Below are 14,795 nucleotides of genomic sequence, written 5' to 3' on the forward strand. Positions count from 1 at the left end.
TGCTATAATAGAAACCTGTTCACTGTGCACACGACAATGGCGGACAGAAAAAGTGGGTGTAGAAGAGTGACATTTGTGCTCAGTATTGGAGCTACTCACTAACCACATAAGCCTGTACTAACTGGAGAATTGTTAGGATTACTTGCTGACGTTTTCCACATTCAGTACACAGCAGAGATTATTAAAGGCTTGAACCAATTTTGTTCAGTGGAAAGATGAGAAAAATAACATCCAAGATGTTAAAGAATGCCTGTTATATGATGGTGGGAATATTCCAGAGACTTATGCTCAATGTTCCCAGATTACTTGTCTGTCTTTCTCACTCTCACTAGACTGTAAACTCCTTGAAGGCAAACATCTTGAATGTATCCAGTCCATTTTCTCATTGCCAGCAGGCCAAGTATACATTTAATAAAAAATTGTTAAATGAACGGTCCTCAAATCCCTCCCCTGTCAAAGATGGAAGAATCTTTAACAGGTGACCAGCTATTTGACTGTTTAACAGTTACTGACACTTTGAAATGGACAAAAAAAACTATATAATCATGCTTCCTTTCAAATAAAACCCTGATAGTTATGTCATTCTCTTTTCTTTTTCTTCAGGAGACATTATTTGACTGAAGGCTTGGCAAAAAGTGGGTGGCTTGGCAGCTGAAAATAAACTCTCTCTGAAACAGAGATGGCATGTATAAATTGCTATGATCTGGAGTTGGGGCGAAGTACAAAAATATTCTTGAGCAGTCTTTGACTGATGTCCTATGGTCTGGAGAGGCTCTGGGCTTAGGTGCATTCCCGCGCTTGAGAGTTCAGATACGCGAAGATGAAATGGAATAGTTGTCCAGTCAACTGTTTCTTGAGTACTTACTGTCAGGCATTTGGCTAAATTCGTTTTTACTGAACTCTGCCTGGAAGTGGTGAAAAGATCAGGCATGGCTCTTCTCAGGGACAATCCTACAGAATCCCAGATGGGAGTATCATTTTGGGGATGGTTTTATTTGCATGCATTAGGCATCGAAACTGGGCCTGTCACTCACGAGGAACGACAACTTATAACTAACAGGAGGTAGCTCCTGCGTCATCCCTTTTCAGAAGGCAACCCCCGTGGACTAGTCAAAGCCCTTGGAGGCGTGGCTCTGAAGATGGGGCCCCCCTCTCAGCTCGGGCCACGTGACGCACGTGTTGGCGTTGAGTGACAGCCGCAGCTTTGGGCGGGCTTTGGAGGAAATCAACTTCCGGGGGCAGAGGTGTTCGAAGCCGGGTGGTGCGTGGGCTAGCCCAACTTGTGTGGCTGGGGTCGCGGGCCCCCCCCCCCCCCACGGGTTTGGGGTCGTGCCCCGGCTGTGCGCGTGAGGGGCCGTGTGCTGGGTGGCTCACCTGGCAGCGTGGGTGAGCGGCGCGGCGGCGGCAGCGGCGGCAGCCAGAGCGGGGAGCAGGTAAATGGACGCTCGCCTTCCGGGCCTGGGTCTGGGGGCCGGGGCCGCGCGAGGCCGGCGGTACGCCCCGAGGCGGCCTGGGCGCGGGCGGGGAGCGCGGCCAGGCTTCCGCCTCGCGCCGGCTCCGGCCTCGCCCCCGGAGGTCGCCGGGACCGGGAGTCGGAGGCGTGACCCGCCTCGGGCTGGGACGGCACCGCGCTAACCCGGCCGCTGGTGCCGACCGGTACTTGCTCTGCCGGCTGGTTTCGGCCCCTGCACGTTCCAGAATCGAGTATTTCCGAACGTCTACGGACAAGTACACGTGATTATTGTGTCACCGAACCTCCCACCGAACGGAGACTTAGATCCTTGCCGGGTTTTCACCGATGGCGCCTGATTTATGTTTCCCCCTCTACTTTGCTTTGTACACCGGCGTAACGTCCGTCTGCAACGTCCGTCAGCCACATTTCTTTTGTAGTTACCCTCGGCCACATGTTGCAATACAAGTGGCGTTTTGGGATTAAGGCCGGAGCCAGTAACTTTCCAAGTGGTGAGGCATCCTTCATCCCTCTAAGTGCGCCCCCTTCCCCACAATAAAGATGTTTCTTCCGTCTGCCCATGGTGTGTACTGTGGTGGAAAGCTTTGGACGTGAAACCTATTTCTGGCTTCACTTTAAGGAGTGGTAACACTATTAAAAGCAGTGCTGGATGTTTTTTTGGTAGGATGATGTTGCTGCTGCTTCTCTCACTTGCTTCCGTGGTGGGAGTTGGGGCAGAGCCTGATTTCCTGGAGGGTGAAGTCCTGGCCACAGCTGTAGGTGACTCAGCGGCCCCTTAAGAATTCCGACTCCTTTCCTTCCCTTCCTTTTCCGAACTGTACAGATACTGATGCCACCTTCCTCTCCAAATATTTATCCGGGCGGTAGTTGGGTGATGGCTTTTGGGAGTAGTGTTTGCATGTTCCTTGGTGGAGTGATTGGAGTGGGCTAACATTTCACCTTACGGTTTAAGGCAAAATACCCAGAATATTTAGCTGGGTGGGAGAACAGGGAGTGACAATAGATTCATTTTGTTCTCTGACATCAGAGAGCTCTATGCTTCTAATCATCCTATTTGCCCTGTGCTACAATTTCTGTTGCAGTGAAGGAATTGGCGATGCTTACTGTACCTGTTAGGTGAATGGAGAACGGGGGATGCCAGGGAGAGAGCACCTTTGTGGTGCTGGTGAGCCAGAAAATTATGTGGTCCACAATCGCCCTGGTTACAAAGTTGGCTGGCTAGGAAAGTTGTTCCGTGGGCTTGGAAATCTTACTATGAATTGGTATCCTAGGAACAGTATAAGCCAAATGGAATAAACATAAACAGTGATGGAAGTTACAATTTACCTCTTTTATGACATGGAAAAATGTATCTTCTTATTGGAGTCATAAGCTCAAAACTTCTTAGAGCTTTTTGTAATCATCTTAATACTTAATACCAGTCAAAAAGAAACTGCAGAGTCATCACAGAGGGACAGCACTTATTTAATATTTTTTTTGGTGACAGTAAAAAGGGAAAGGAATTAGCTGATCTGGAGGTTAAGTGGTTAAATAGGAATTTGCCTAGTAAGAGGCATTTTTATCTTGTACGCCTCGCTGTAGATGTATGATTTTTAAAGTATGTAGGATTGTTATAAATAAAGCTGTTTGAAGGTTTATTATATTTCTTTTTTTTTTCTGTCATTTCTTTTTTTTTTTAATTTTATTATGTTATGTTAGTCGCCATACAGTACATCATTAGTTTTTGATCTAGTGATCCACGATCCATTGTTTTCGTATAACACCCAGTGCTCCATGCAGTACATGCCCTCCTTAATACCCATCACCGGGCTAACCCATCCCCCCTCCCCCCTCCCCTCTAGAACCCTGTTTGTTTCTCAGGTCCATAGTCTCTCATGGTTCATCTCTCCCTCCGATTCCCCCCGCCCATTTTTCCCTTCCTTCTCTTAATGTCCTCCATGTTATTCCTTATGTTCCACAAATAAGTGAAACCATATGATAATTGACTTTCTCTGCTTGACTTATTTCACTTAGCATAATCTCCTCCAGTCCCATCCATGTTGATGTAAAAGTTGGGTATTCATCTTTTCTGATGGCTGAGTAATATTCCATTGTATATATGGACCACATCTTCTTTATCCATTCATCTGTTGAAGGGCATCTCGGCTCTTTCCACAGTTTGGCTATTGTGGACATTGCTGCTATGAACATTGGGGTGCATATGGCCCTTCTTTTCACTACATCTGTGTCTTTGGGGTAAATACCCAGGAGTGCAATTGCTGGGTCATAGGGTAGCTCTATTTTTAAATTTTTGAGGAAGCTCCACACTGTTTTCCAAAGTGGCTGTACCAACTTGCATTCCCACCGACAGTGTAAGAGGGTTCCCCTTTCTCCACAACCTCTCCAACATTTGTTGTTTCTTTCCCTGTCCATTTTTGCCATTCTAACTGGTGTAAGGTGGTATCTCAGTGTGGTTTTGATTTGGATTTCCCTGATGGCTAATGATGATGAACATTTTTTCATGTGTCTGTTAGCCATTTGTATGTCTTCTTTGGAGAAGTGTCTGTTCATCTCTTCTGCCCACTTTTTGACTTGATTATTTGTTTTTTGGGTGTTGAGTTTCAGAAGTTCTTTATAGATTTTGGATACCAGCCCTTTATCTGTAGTGTCATTTGCAAATATCTTCTCCCATTCTGTGGGTTGCCTCTTTGTTTTGTTGACTGTTTCCTTTGCTGTGCAGAAGCTTTTTATCTTGATGAAGTCCCAAAAGTTCATTTTTGAGCTTTTGGAGATGTATCTTGAAAGAAGTTGCTGTGGCCGATGTCAAAGAGGTTACTGCCTATGTTCTCCTCTAGGATTTGGATGGATTCTTGTCTCACATTGAGGTCTTTCATCCACTTTGAGTTTATCTTTGTGAGTGGTGTTAGAGAATGGTCGAGTTTCATTCTTCTGCATGTGGCTGTCCAATTTTCCCAGCACCATTTATTGAAGAGACTGTCTTTTTTCCATTGCATGTTTTTTCCTGCTTTGTCAAAGATTTTTTGACCATAGAGTTGAGGTTCCATATCTGGGTTCTCTATTCTGTTCCATTGATCTATATGTCTGTTTTTTTGCCAGTACCATGCTGTCTTGGTGATCACTGCTTTGTAATATAGCTTGAAATAGGGCAACGTGATGCCCCCAGCTTTGTTTTTCTTTTTCAACATCTCCTTGGCGATTCGGGGTCTTTTCTGATTCCATACAAATTTTAGGATTGTTTGTTCCAGCACTTTGAAAAATGTCATTGGAATTTTGATCGGGATGGCATTGAAGGTATAGATTGCTCTGGGTCGCATAGACATTTTAACAATGTTTATTCTTCCGATCCATGAGCATGGAATATTTTTCCATCTTTTTGTGTCTTCTTCAATTTCTTTCATGAGTGTTTTGTAGTTCCTAGAGTATAGATCCTTTACCTCTTTGGTTAGGTTTATTCCGAGGTATCTTATGGTTTTTGGTGCTATTGTAAATGGAATCGTTTCTTTAATTTCTCTTTCAACAGTTGCGTTGTTAGTGTATAAGAAAGCAACTGATTTCTGTGCATTGATTTTGTATCCTGCCACATTACTGAATTGCTGGATGAGTTCTAGTAATTTGGGGGGGGAGTCTTTTGGGTTTTCCACATAAAGTATCATGTCGTCTGTGAAAAGAGAGAGTTTGACTTCTTCTTTGCCAATTTGAATACCTTTTATTTCTTTTTGTTGTCTGATTGCTGTTGCTAGGACTTCTAGTACTATGTTGAACAACAGTGGTGAGAGTGGGCACCCTTGACGTGTTCCTGATCTTAAGGGAAAGGCTCTCAGCTTTTCCCCATTGAGGATGATATTCGCTGTGGGTTTTTCATAGATGGATTTTATGAGCTTGAGGAATGTTCCCTCTATTCCTATACTCTGGAGAGTTTTAATCAGAAAAGGATGTTGTATTTTGTCAAATGCTTTTTCTGCATCAATTGAGAGGACCATATGATTCTTCTCCCTCCTCTTATTAATGTGTTCTATCACATTGATTGATTTGCAAATGTTGAACCACCCTTGCATCCCGGGGATAAATCCCACTTGATCGTGGTGGATGATCCTTTTAATGTATTGTTGGATCCTATTAGCTAGGATTTTGTTGAGGATTTTGGAATCCATATTCATCAGGGATATCGGTCTGAAATTCTCCTTTTTGATGGGGTCTTTGCCTGGTTTGGGAATTAAGGTAATGCTGGCCTCATAGAATGAGTCTGGAAGCTTTCCTTCTGTTTCTATTTTTTGAAACAGCTTCAGTAGAATAGATATTATTTCTTCTTTGAATGTTTGGTAGAATTCCCCAGGGAATCCATCAGGTCCTGGACTCTTGTTTTTTGGGAGGTTTTTGATCATTGCTTCAATCTTGTTACTGGTTATTAGCCTATTCAGGTTGTCAATTTCTTCCTGTTTCAGTCTTGGCAGCTTATAGGTTTCCAGGAAGGCATCCATTTCATCCAGATTGCTCAGTTTATTGGCATATAGTTGTTGATAATAATTTCTAATAATTGTTTTCTATTTCCTTGGTGTTAATTGTGATCTCTCCCCTTTCATTCATAATTTTATTAATTTGGGTCCTTTCTCTCTTCTTTTGGATAAGTCTGGCCAATGGCTTATCAATCTTATTAATTCTTTCAAAGAACCAACTTCTAGTTTCATTGATCCGATCTACTGTGTTTCTGGTTTCTAATTCATTGATTTCTGCTCTAATTTTAATTATTTCTCTTCTAATGCGTGGCTTAGGCGTCGTTTGTTGCTTTTTCTCTAGTTCTTTAAGGTGTAGAGTTAGTTGGTGAATTCGGGATTTTTCTATTTTTTTGAGTGAGGCTTGGATGGCTATGTATTTCCCCCTTAGGACTGCCTTTGCAGTATCCCATAGGTTTTGGACCGATGTGTTTTCGTTCTCATTGATTTCCATGAATTGTTTAAGTTCTTCTTTGATTTCTTGGTTGACCCAAACATTCTTGAGCAGAGTGGTCTTTAGCTTCCAAGTGTTTGAATTTCTGCCGAATTTTTTCTTGTGATTGAGTTCCAGTTTTAGAGCATTGTGGTCTGAGAATATGCAGGGAATAATCTCAATCTTTTGGTATCGGTTGAGACCTGATTTGTGACCCAGTATATGGTCTATTCTGGAGAAAGTTCCATGTGCGCTCGAGAAGAATGAGTATTCTGTTGTTTTAGGGTGGAATGTTCTGTAAATATCTATGAGGTCCATCTTGTCCAGTGTGTCATTCAAAGCTCTTGTTTCCTTGTTGATTTTCTGCTTAGATGATCTGTCCATTGCTGAGAGTGGAGTATTGAGGTCTCCTACAATTAACATATTGTTATCAATATGACTCTTTATTTTGGTTAACAGTTGGCTTATGTAGATGGCTGCTCCCATGTTGGGGGCATAGATATTTAAAATTGTTAGATCTTCTTGTTGGATAGACCCTTTAAGAATGATATAGTGTCCTTCTGTGTCTCTTATTACAGACTTTAGTTTAAAATCTAATTTGTCTGATATAAGAATTCCTACCCCAGCTTTCTTTTGAGGTCCGCTGGCATGGAAGATAGATCTCCATCCCTTCACTTTCAGTCTGGATGTATCTTTAGGTTCAAAATGAGTCTTTTGTAGACAGCATATGGATGGGTCCTGTCTTTTTATCCAATCTGCAACCCTGTGCTGTTTTATGGGAGTGTTTAGGCCATTCACGTTGAGAATGATTATTGAAAGATATGAATTAATTGTCATCATGTTGCCTGTGAAGACGTTGTTTTTATAGATTGTCCTTGTAAATTTCTGTTGTAGATCACTCTTGGGGTCTTTCTCCTTTTATAGAACCCCCCTTAATATTTCTTGCAGGGCCGGCTTAGTGGTCACATATTCTTTCAACTTCTGCCGGTCGTGGAAGCTCTGCATCTCTCCATCCATTCTAAATGAAAGCCTTGCCGGATAAAGTATTCTTGGCTGCATGTTCTTCCCATTTAGTACCCTGAATATGTCTTGCCAGGCCTTTCTGGCTTGCCAGGTCTCTGTGGATAGGTCTGACGTTATTCTGATGTTCCTCCCTCTGTACGTAAGGAATCTCTTCCCCCTAACTGCCCTTAAGATGGTTTCCTTGGTTCTAAGATTTGCAAGTTTTACTATTACATGCCGGGGTGTTGGCCTGTTTTCCTTGATCTTAGGAGGGGTCCTCTCTGCCTCTAGGACTCGAATGTTTGTTTCATTCCCCAGATTAGGGAAGTTCTCAGCTACGATTTGCTCAAATATATCTTCTAGCCCTCTCTCTCTCTCCACTCCCTCCGGGATTCCAATGATTCTGACATTGGAACGCCTCATGGTGTCACTTATTTCTCTGATTCTATTTTCATGGATTCTGAGTTGTTTTTCCCTGGCCTCCTCTTTTCCCTTTTTATCTATTATACTGTCTTCCAGATCGCTTATTCTCTCTTCTGTCTCAGTTACCCTCGCTGTTAGATTATCTAGATTGGATTGGATCTCATTGATAGCATTTTTAAGTTCTGCCAATTCAGCTTTCATTTCTGCCCTTAGAGACTCTATGTTGCCATTAATTGATTTCTCCATTCTAGCCATTGTCTTCACAATTGCTAGCCTGAATTCCATCTCCGACATCTTGGTTATATCTGCATCCATTTGTAAATCTGCAGCATAAGTCATAATCTCTGAGTCTTTTCTGTTTTGGGGGCTCCTCCTCCTAGTCATTCTGTTGATGGGTGTTTGAGGGAATGTATAGAGTCCAAATTATTGATCAGAACCCAAGCAAGATGCACCTGTTTTCTTGGGACCTTAGGGTTGCTGGCCTCTTGTTTTCCCAGCCTGTCTTCTGCGGGAGGGGCCTGCCGCGCTGTTACCCAGGCAACCCTGTTTGGGCGGAGTTGCCCTGCGCCCCTGTGGTGGGGGATGGGCTCAGTGGGAATCAGTCTTTGGGGCTTTTGTTCTCTGGCGCCTTTCCCTGGCGGCTTTCCGCGTCTCTTCCGCGAGTCAGAGCAGAAGAGACCGTTTCCAACCCTCTGCCTCAGAGCAGAGAGACCGCAGTCTGTTCTTCAGTGAGCCCTCCAGGCCACACCATCTCCGTTTCTGTCCGTGCTGCTATAAACTGCAGCGTCCTGGGTTGTGCGCCCCTCCGCAGCGCCCCCAGTCCTGCCTCCAGGTCAGGGCACAGTCTCTGCCCTTTGTGCTTCTAAAACCACCAGCCGCTCCCAGTTCGCGCGCAGGCACGCGACTCTGCCGCTTGGGGTCCTGTCCCGGGGACTGCAGTTCGCGTGTGCGCGACCCCGCTGCTCGGGGTTTCCACCCCGGAGGTTGCAGTTCACCGGCACGACCCCAGCACACCGGGTTTCCATCTCGGAGGCTGCAGTTCGCGTGGGCGCGACCGTTGCTCCGGGTTTCTGTCCAGGCAGCTGTGGTTTGCGTGCGCGCGACCCTGCCGGTCTGGTCCTCCACCCCAGGGGCTGCCCTAAAGTCCTTTCCCGATGCTACTGGTCTGCGAGTCTGTGCCCCTCCGCAGCGCGAGGCTGTCACTCACTGGCGGTGTAGGATCCCCACGTCCACGCACCCTCCCGCTGCCATTTATCCTCCGATATCTGCCCGCGGAATCACGGCTCTCCCCTTCCTACCTCAAAACCAACCGCCTGTGATATTCTGTTTGTAGAGATCCAGATCTTCTTACATCTCAGGCTGGTTTCATGGGTGCTCAGAGTGGTCTGGTAGATATCCAGCTCAATTCCGGGGACCAGTTGAAATAGGGTCCCCTACTCCTCCGCCATCTTTCCCCCCTCCTATTATATTTCTCTTAATAGAATTTGGGGTGGCAGTGCATTGGACTGGGTGAGAGTATTGACATTAGTAAATTGGAAGGGGAGTGTTAGGTAACTTGTTTCCAAATTCTGGCTCATAATCACAGTGCTCCTTTATCAGATGAGCCTGTTCCTTGTGACTTTTGGTCTTTCTTGTAAGCTCATCAGATTTTGTTACTTTCTGTCCAAACAACCAGAACTTAATGAAAAAGGCAACTCTCTTTAGATTAATTCTTTTATCAGTGTCTGTTTCTTCTTACTGATAAATCTTGATGATAAGTTGGTTTTTTTGATTTGCAGTATTTCTAAGGATATATTGGTTTCCTCAGTCTCCCCTATCCCCAAACCCAGTGAGATGGGTTTAGCTCATTTAATCTGATGTGTATTTTTCAAAAGGGCATGTCCTATGTCCTTTAAAATTTAGGTTTATTGAACTATATAATTTATAATTAAAATTATCATTCGATCAGAAGTTATATGCAGATTTTTGACATGAGGGGGTTGGCACCCCTAACCCTTGAGTTGTTCAAGGGTCAGCTGTATTTAATTTTCCTGTCTGACTGCACTGGCTAGGACCTCCAGTATGCTGTTGAATAGGGCATGTAAGAGCAGGTATCCTTGCCTTGTTTTTCATCTTGGTGGGTAAGGCATGCAGTCTTTTACCATTAAATAATTAGCTGTAGGTTTTTTATAAACAGTTTTCATCAGCTTGGGGAAGTTTTCTTAGCTTCTAGTTTGCTGAGAGTTTTTTTTTTTTTTAATATGACTATTGTATTTTTTTTTTTCATTGTGTAAATCATAGTTGTATGGAAGAAAATTGGGAAATAATCCAATGGAAAAAAGCTAACCCATTTCTGTTAATATGAGATAACCTCTGCTAATATTTTGCTGGCTTTTCTTTCAGTCTTTTTATTTTACAAACATTTAAAAAATAGAACTGTAAATATTGTTTTATATTTTTCCCTTTACACTCAGCATTATAAGTGCTTACTATGTCATGAATTTTTTGAGAACTTGATTTGTAAGTTCTTGATTTATAGTTAAGATAGTTAAGTTTTCCCAATTAGAATTAACATGAAACATCTTTTTGTACACAACTCTGGTAAGATTCTTTTAATCGATTTTTAAAAATGTGGTTATTACTCAAAGTGCATGAAATTTTTTCAGATTCTTAATATACACTGCCTGTTTCATTTGATGTTCTTAGAATTTTTCCTCTGGGTTATTTATTGTAATAAATTTTGGAGCAAAATTTCTGGGCATCACTTTAAGGTAGAATTCTAGAATTTTAGAAAGTCATGTCTAGTTCAAACCATTTCTTTTATAGGTTTAGAGTCTAAAATAATTAAATGATTTTTCCACCAACATTGTTATTTTGTTGCCAGTGATCTAGATAGAATTCCTGATGCATTTTGTGTCATGTGAAATACTACTCACGTTCTACTTTTGATAAAAATTATAGTAGTCTTTGAGTCTAGCATCATGCAGAGACTCTATGTTGTTTTATTGAATTCCAACCAGTACTTTTTGAGGTAGGTAGTATTTTTCCCATTTCATAGCCAGGGAAATTGAGTCTCAGACAAGTGAGCAAACTTACCCAAGGTTGCATTAATAGTAAGTGGTAGAGCTGGGGTTTGATCACAGGTCTTCCTGAATCTTGTTTTATTCATAGACTACCAACACTAAGTTCTTGTAAGCTTTTTGTATATATTGTGTTTATTCTGAATCTGTCTTAATTTTGATGCTTAAAATAAACTAATTAAACAAATTAATAATTCACCATGAGACAGTATCAGTCACTTCTAAAAAGTTTACCCAAATTTATGTCTTTTTATGTTTTTAAATTTTAAATTTAGACATTTCTTTACCTGTACCTCCTTTCCTTCTCTGTCAGATCCTCAAAAAGTGGTACAAAGACTTTTGTTAGCTATATGCCATAGAATCCTATTAAAAAATTAGGGATACATTACGGGTACCTGGGTGGCTTGGTCGGTTAAGCGTCTGCCTTCAGCTCACGTCATGATCCCAGAGTCCTGGGATCGAGTCCCACGTCGGACTCCCTGCTCAGTGGGGAGTCTGCTTCTCCCTCTCCCTCTGCCTCTCTTCCCCACTCATGCTCTCTCTCTCTCTCTCAAATAAATAAATAAATGTTTAAAAAAAAAGAATTAGGGATACATTTAATGTTACTAGCAAGGGATATCACAATTTGTAAAATTTTGAAATGGAAAGCATTTTTTTAAATTACAGGTTTAATAGATGAAGAATAGAGATGATGCTACTCACTTTAAGATGCAGCATATAATAATTCTCATAAAGCTGTTTTCCTTAGAAGGATATGTACATTTCGGTATTTACATAATGCAGTCCAAACATAGAGTCATATAGACTAAGTATATGAATGAAGTAACCACTATTTTGTGAAGTGTGAAATCACTTTTTCCTGGTATTCAGAGACAACGTTCTTTTCCCTTTGCCAGCCTTGTGTTCATTGACCGTGTGCATCTCCTACCAAAAGTAGGCCTAGATAATGGAGAGACCAGCCAAATCACCTTTTATGTTGTGTCCATCCTGTGGTAGGAGAGGGTCTGCATGATCATTTCAAGATGCTTGACTTCTGTATTACGAGAATTAAGAACTTCTACAGTTGTAGTAGACAGTGTTGCAGTATTATGCAAGATCCATTAATCTCTGCCTGTGCTTCAGTGATAGACAGGGGCTTGCATGAATAATACTAAAAAGCTACATCAATACAAGATGGTTAAAAGTGAGAGTAAGGATCATTATTTTAATTATGAATTTGATAAAGACAACCTTTATTCACAGTTTGCCCAAATTAGGTATGAAAAATTGAAAATAAGCCTATAATACCTGAATGGCATTAAATGGGCTACTTGCCATGAATCACAAGACAAATTGAAATGAGTATTTATTTTATTTTCTGCAGAATGGGAAAAAAGTGTTTATTAACTGCTGATGGTTTTCATGAGGCATTTAGGTATTTTAGGTTTCTTTTGTCTGTTATGCAGAAGAGGTACATTTTATTAATTTCTTTTTAAGACTAGCTTCTGCTTAAAGTGACTGGTGTTGTAAAATATCTCTTGCTTATTTAGTTTATTTGATTTTTTTTCCTCCAGTCAGATTGGTTAAGGGTACTCGTGTGGTACTTTTTGTTGCAAGAATCTTTTGTAGGAGACTTTATCTTCATTGATGCTTTGAGTTTATTTTCTGTAGTTCCAAAGTTAGGTGTTAATGATCTTGCTTCTCCTGTTATCAACAGGAGAAGAAAGTAGTGCCGCAAGGTTATTCTCAGTGTCACAGTCATGAACATAAAAAGTGATTTCCATATGACTGATGAGAAGTCCTCTGACCACTTAGAATCTAGTCAGATTGCAAAATGTTTTATCATGTGATTCCTACAGAATACTTTGTGTGATTCCTACAAAATCAAAAGTTCTACTTCAGAGTAAAAAATCTTATGAACAAGTGAGACAACACATACATGAAATTTTTGGAGATTTTTTCCTCCCACATAGAAGGGCCATGGATATTATCATCATAGTTACTTTCATCTGATCAAAATAATTCAGCAGGTTGTTCAAGTGGTGGATCGGGAATCGTAAGCCTGGGATCTGATTCTTTAATCAGCATATACTTTTTTCCCACTTTATAAAATGTTTCAGAATCCATCTGTTGGTGACGTGTGTGTGTGTGTGTGTGTGTGTATTTTGGGAAGTACACTTTGGGAAGTACACTTTGGGAAGTTTTTGGCCATTATTTCTTCAAATATTCTTTCTGCCCCTTTCTCTCCCCCTTCTTCTGGGACTGCCCGTAGTGCATATGTTGGCATGCGTGATGGGTTCCCACAGGTCTCTGAGGATCTGTTCATTTTTCTTCATTCTTTTTTCTTTATGTTCCTCAGATTGGTTAGTCTCAATTGAGGAAGCCCAAAAATTGGCCTGGGGGTTGGTTTGTCTATCACCTATTGAGTGTATTTACTGGTGTCTAACATACCACGTTAGACATATGGAAAAGAAACAGGTATTTAGAAGGACAAAGAGCGATCAAGGAAGACATCAAGACAAAAGCTTTACGTAGTAACTAAGTTGGGCATTACAAAGGAGGAGTTATTGATAGACTGAGAAAGAGGGGTTGGGATACTAGAAGTTTCAATAGATGTGAATGGCAGGTTCAGTGGGAATGATAGCCTACTATTAATAGAAGGATACAAAGTTGTACTAAGAAAGTAAATTTTAGAGGTTAAGATCCTGGAATTGAGGCAGTTATGTCAGTATCACAAATATAGTGACTACCTGTGTTTATGGACCAATTACTGCAATGATATATTGTGATATATAGAGCAATATATAATAGAGGCAATAATAGCCGCTGTTTTTAAGTATCTGTAATGTAGCAGGTACTGCACTGGACACTTTCAAACATTTTTTTAAACACTTCTTTTTGGTTATTTTATTTTTTTTTATTGAGGTGAAACTCACATAACGTAGAATTAATCATTTTAAAGTGTATAACTATTCACAATAGTGAATAGTGCTGCTATGAACATTTGTGTACCAGTATTTGTTTGTGTACTTGTATTCAGTTTTCTTGGGCATATATGTAGGAGTAGAATTTCTGGTTAATGTGGTAATTCTGTGTTTACCATTTTGAGAAATTGCTAAGCTATTTTCCCAAGTGGTTGTAGATATTATATTCCTACCAGCAATGTATGAGGATTCCAGTTTTTCCACATCTTCATCAGCACTTGGTATTTTCCTTTTTTTTTTTTTGGTTATAGCCATTCTAGTGGATGTGAACTGCTGCCTCATTGTTTTGATTTGTATTTCCCTAATGATGATATTAAGCAATGTTTTAAGTGTTTTTGGTTATTTTTATATCTTTCTTGAAGAGGTGTTTATCCAGTTCTTTTACTAATTTTAAAATTGGGTTGCTTGTCTTTTTGTTGTTGAGTTTTAAGAATTCTTTATATATTCTGGATACTAGACCCTTATTAGGTGTATGATTTGCTAATGTTTTCTCCCATTCTGTAGATTTTTTTTTAAAGATTTTATTTATTTATTTGAGAGAGAACAGGCAGGGGAGGGGGGCAGAGAGAGGGAGAGGGAGAAGCAGACTCCCTGCTGAGCAGGGAGCCGGATGCTGGGCTCTATCCCAGGACCTTGAGATCATGACCTGAGCCGAAGGCAGATGCTTAACCAACTGAGCCACCCAGGAGTCCCTGTTTTCCGTTTCTGGATAATGCCCTTTGATACACAGAAGTTTTAAATTTTGATTAAATTCAATTTAGTGAGTTTTTCTTTTGTCACCTGTGCTTTTGGTGTCATATCTAAGAATCCATTGCCAAATGAAGGTCATGAAGATTTGCCCTTATGTTTTCTTCTAAGAGTTTTATAGTTTTAGTTGTTGTACTTACGTCATTGATCCATTTTGAGTTAACTGTTGTTTATTATGTGAGGTAGTGGGTCTATGAAATTTTTTTA

At 41.1% G+C, this 14,795-nt stretch overlaps 1 protein-coding gene across 7 annotated transcripts in view; it reads left to right on the top strand.

The window, feature by feature from the left end:
* Positions 1-1,178: 1,178 nt before the first annotated feature.
* Positions 1,179-14,795, top strand: part of CCDC91 (coiled-coil domain containing 91) — a 367,847-nt gene continuing 354,230 nt past the window's right edge. For 2 of the 7 annotated variants that reach the window (XM_032432734.1, XM_032432744.1), the window contains exon 1: positions 1,189-1,433. The gene's annotated coding sequence lies outside the window, so the exon portion shown is untranslated. Of the gene's footprint in view, positions 1,434-1,938; positions 1,963-14,795 lie in introns of those variants that run through there. The other 5 variants (XM_032432737.1, XM_032432742.1, XM_032432740.1 and 2 more) reach the window with 5 other exon arrangements.

This window comes from Phoca vitulina, unplaced genomic scaffold (genome assembly GCF_004348235.1).
Source record: "Phoca vitulina isolate PV1807 unplaced genomic scaffold, GSC_HSeal_1.0 scaffold49, whole genome shotgun sequence".
In the NCBI taxonomy this organism is placed as follows: domain Eukaryota; kingdom Metazoa; phylum Chordata; class Mammalia; order Carnivora; family Phocidae; genus Phoca; species Phoca vitulina.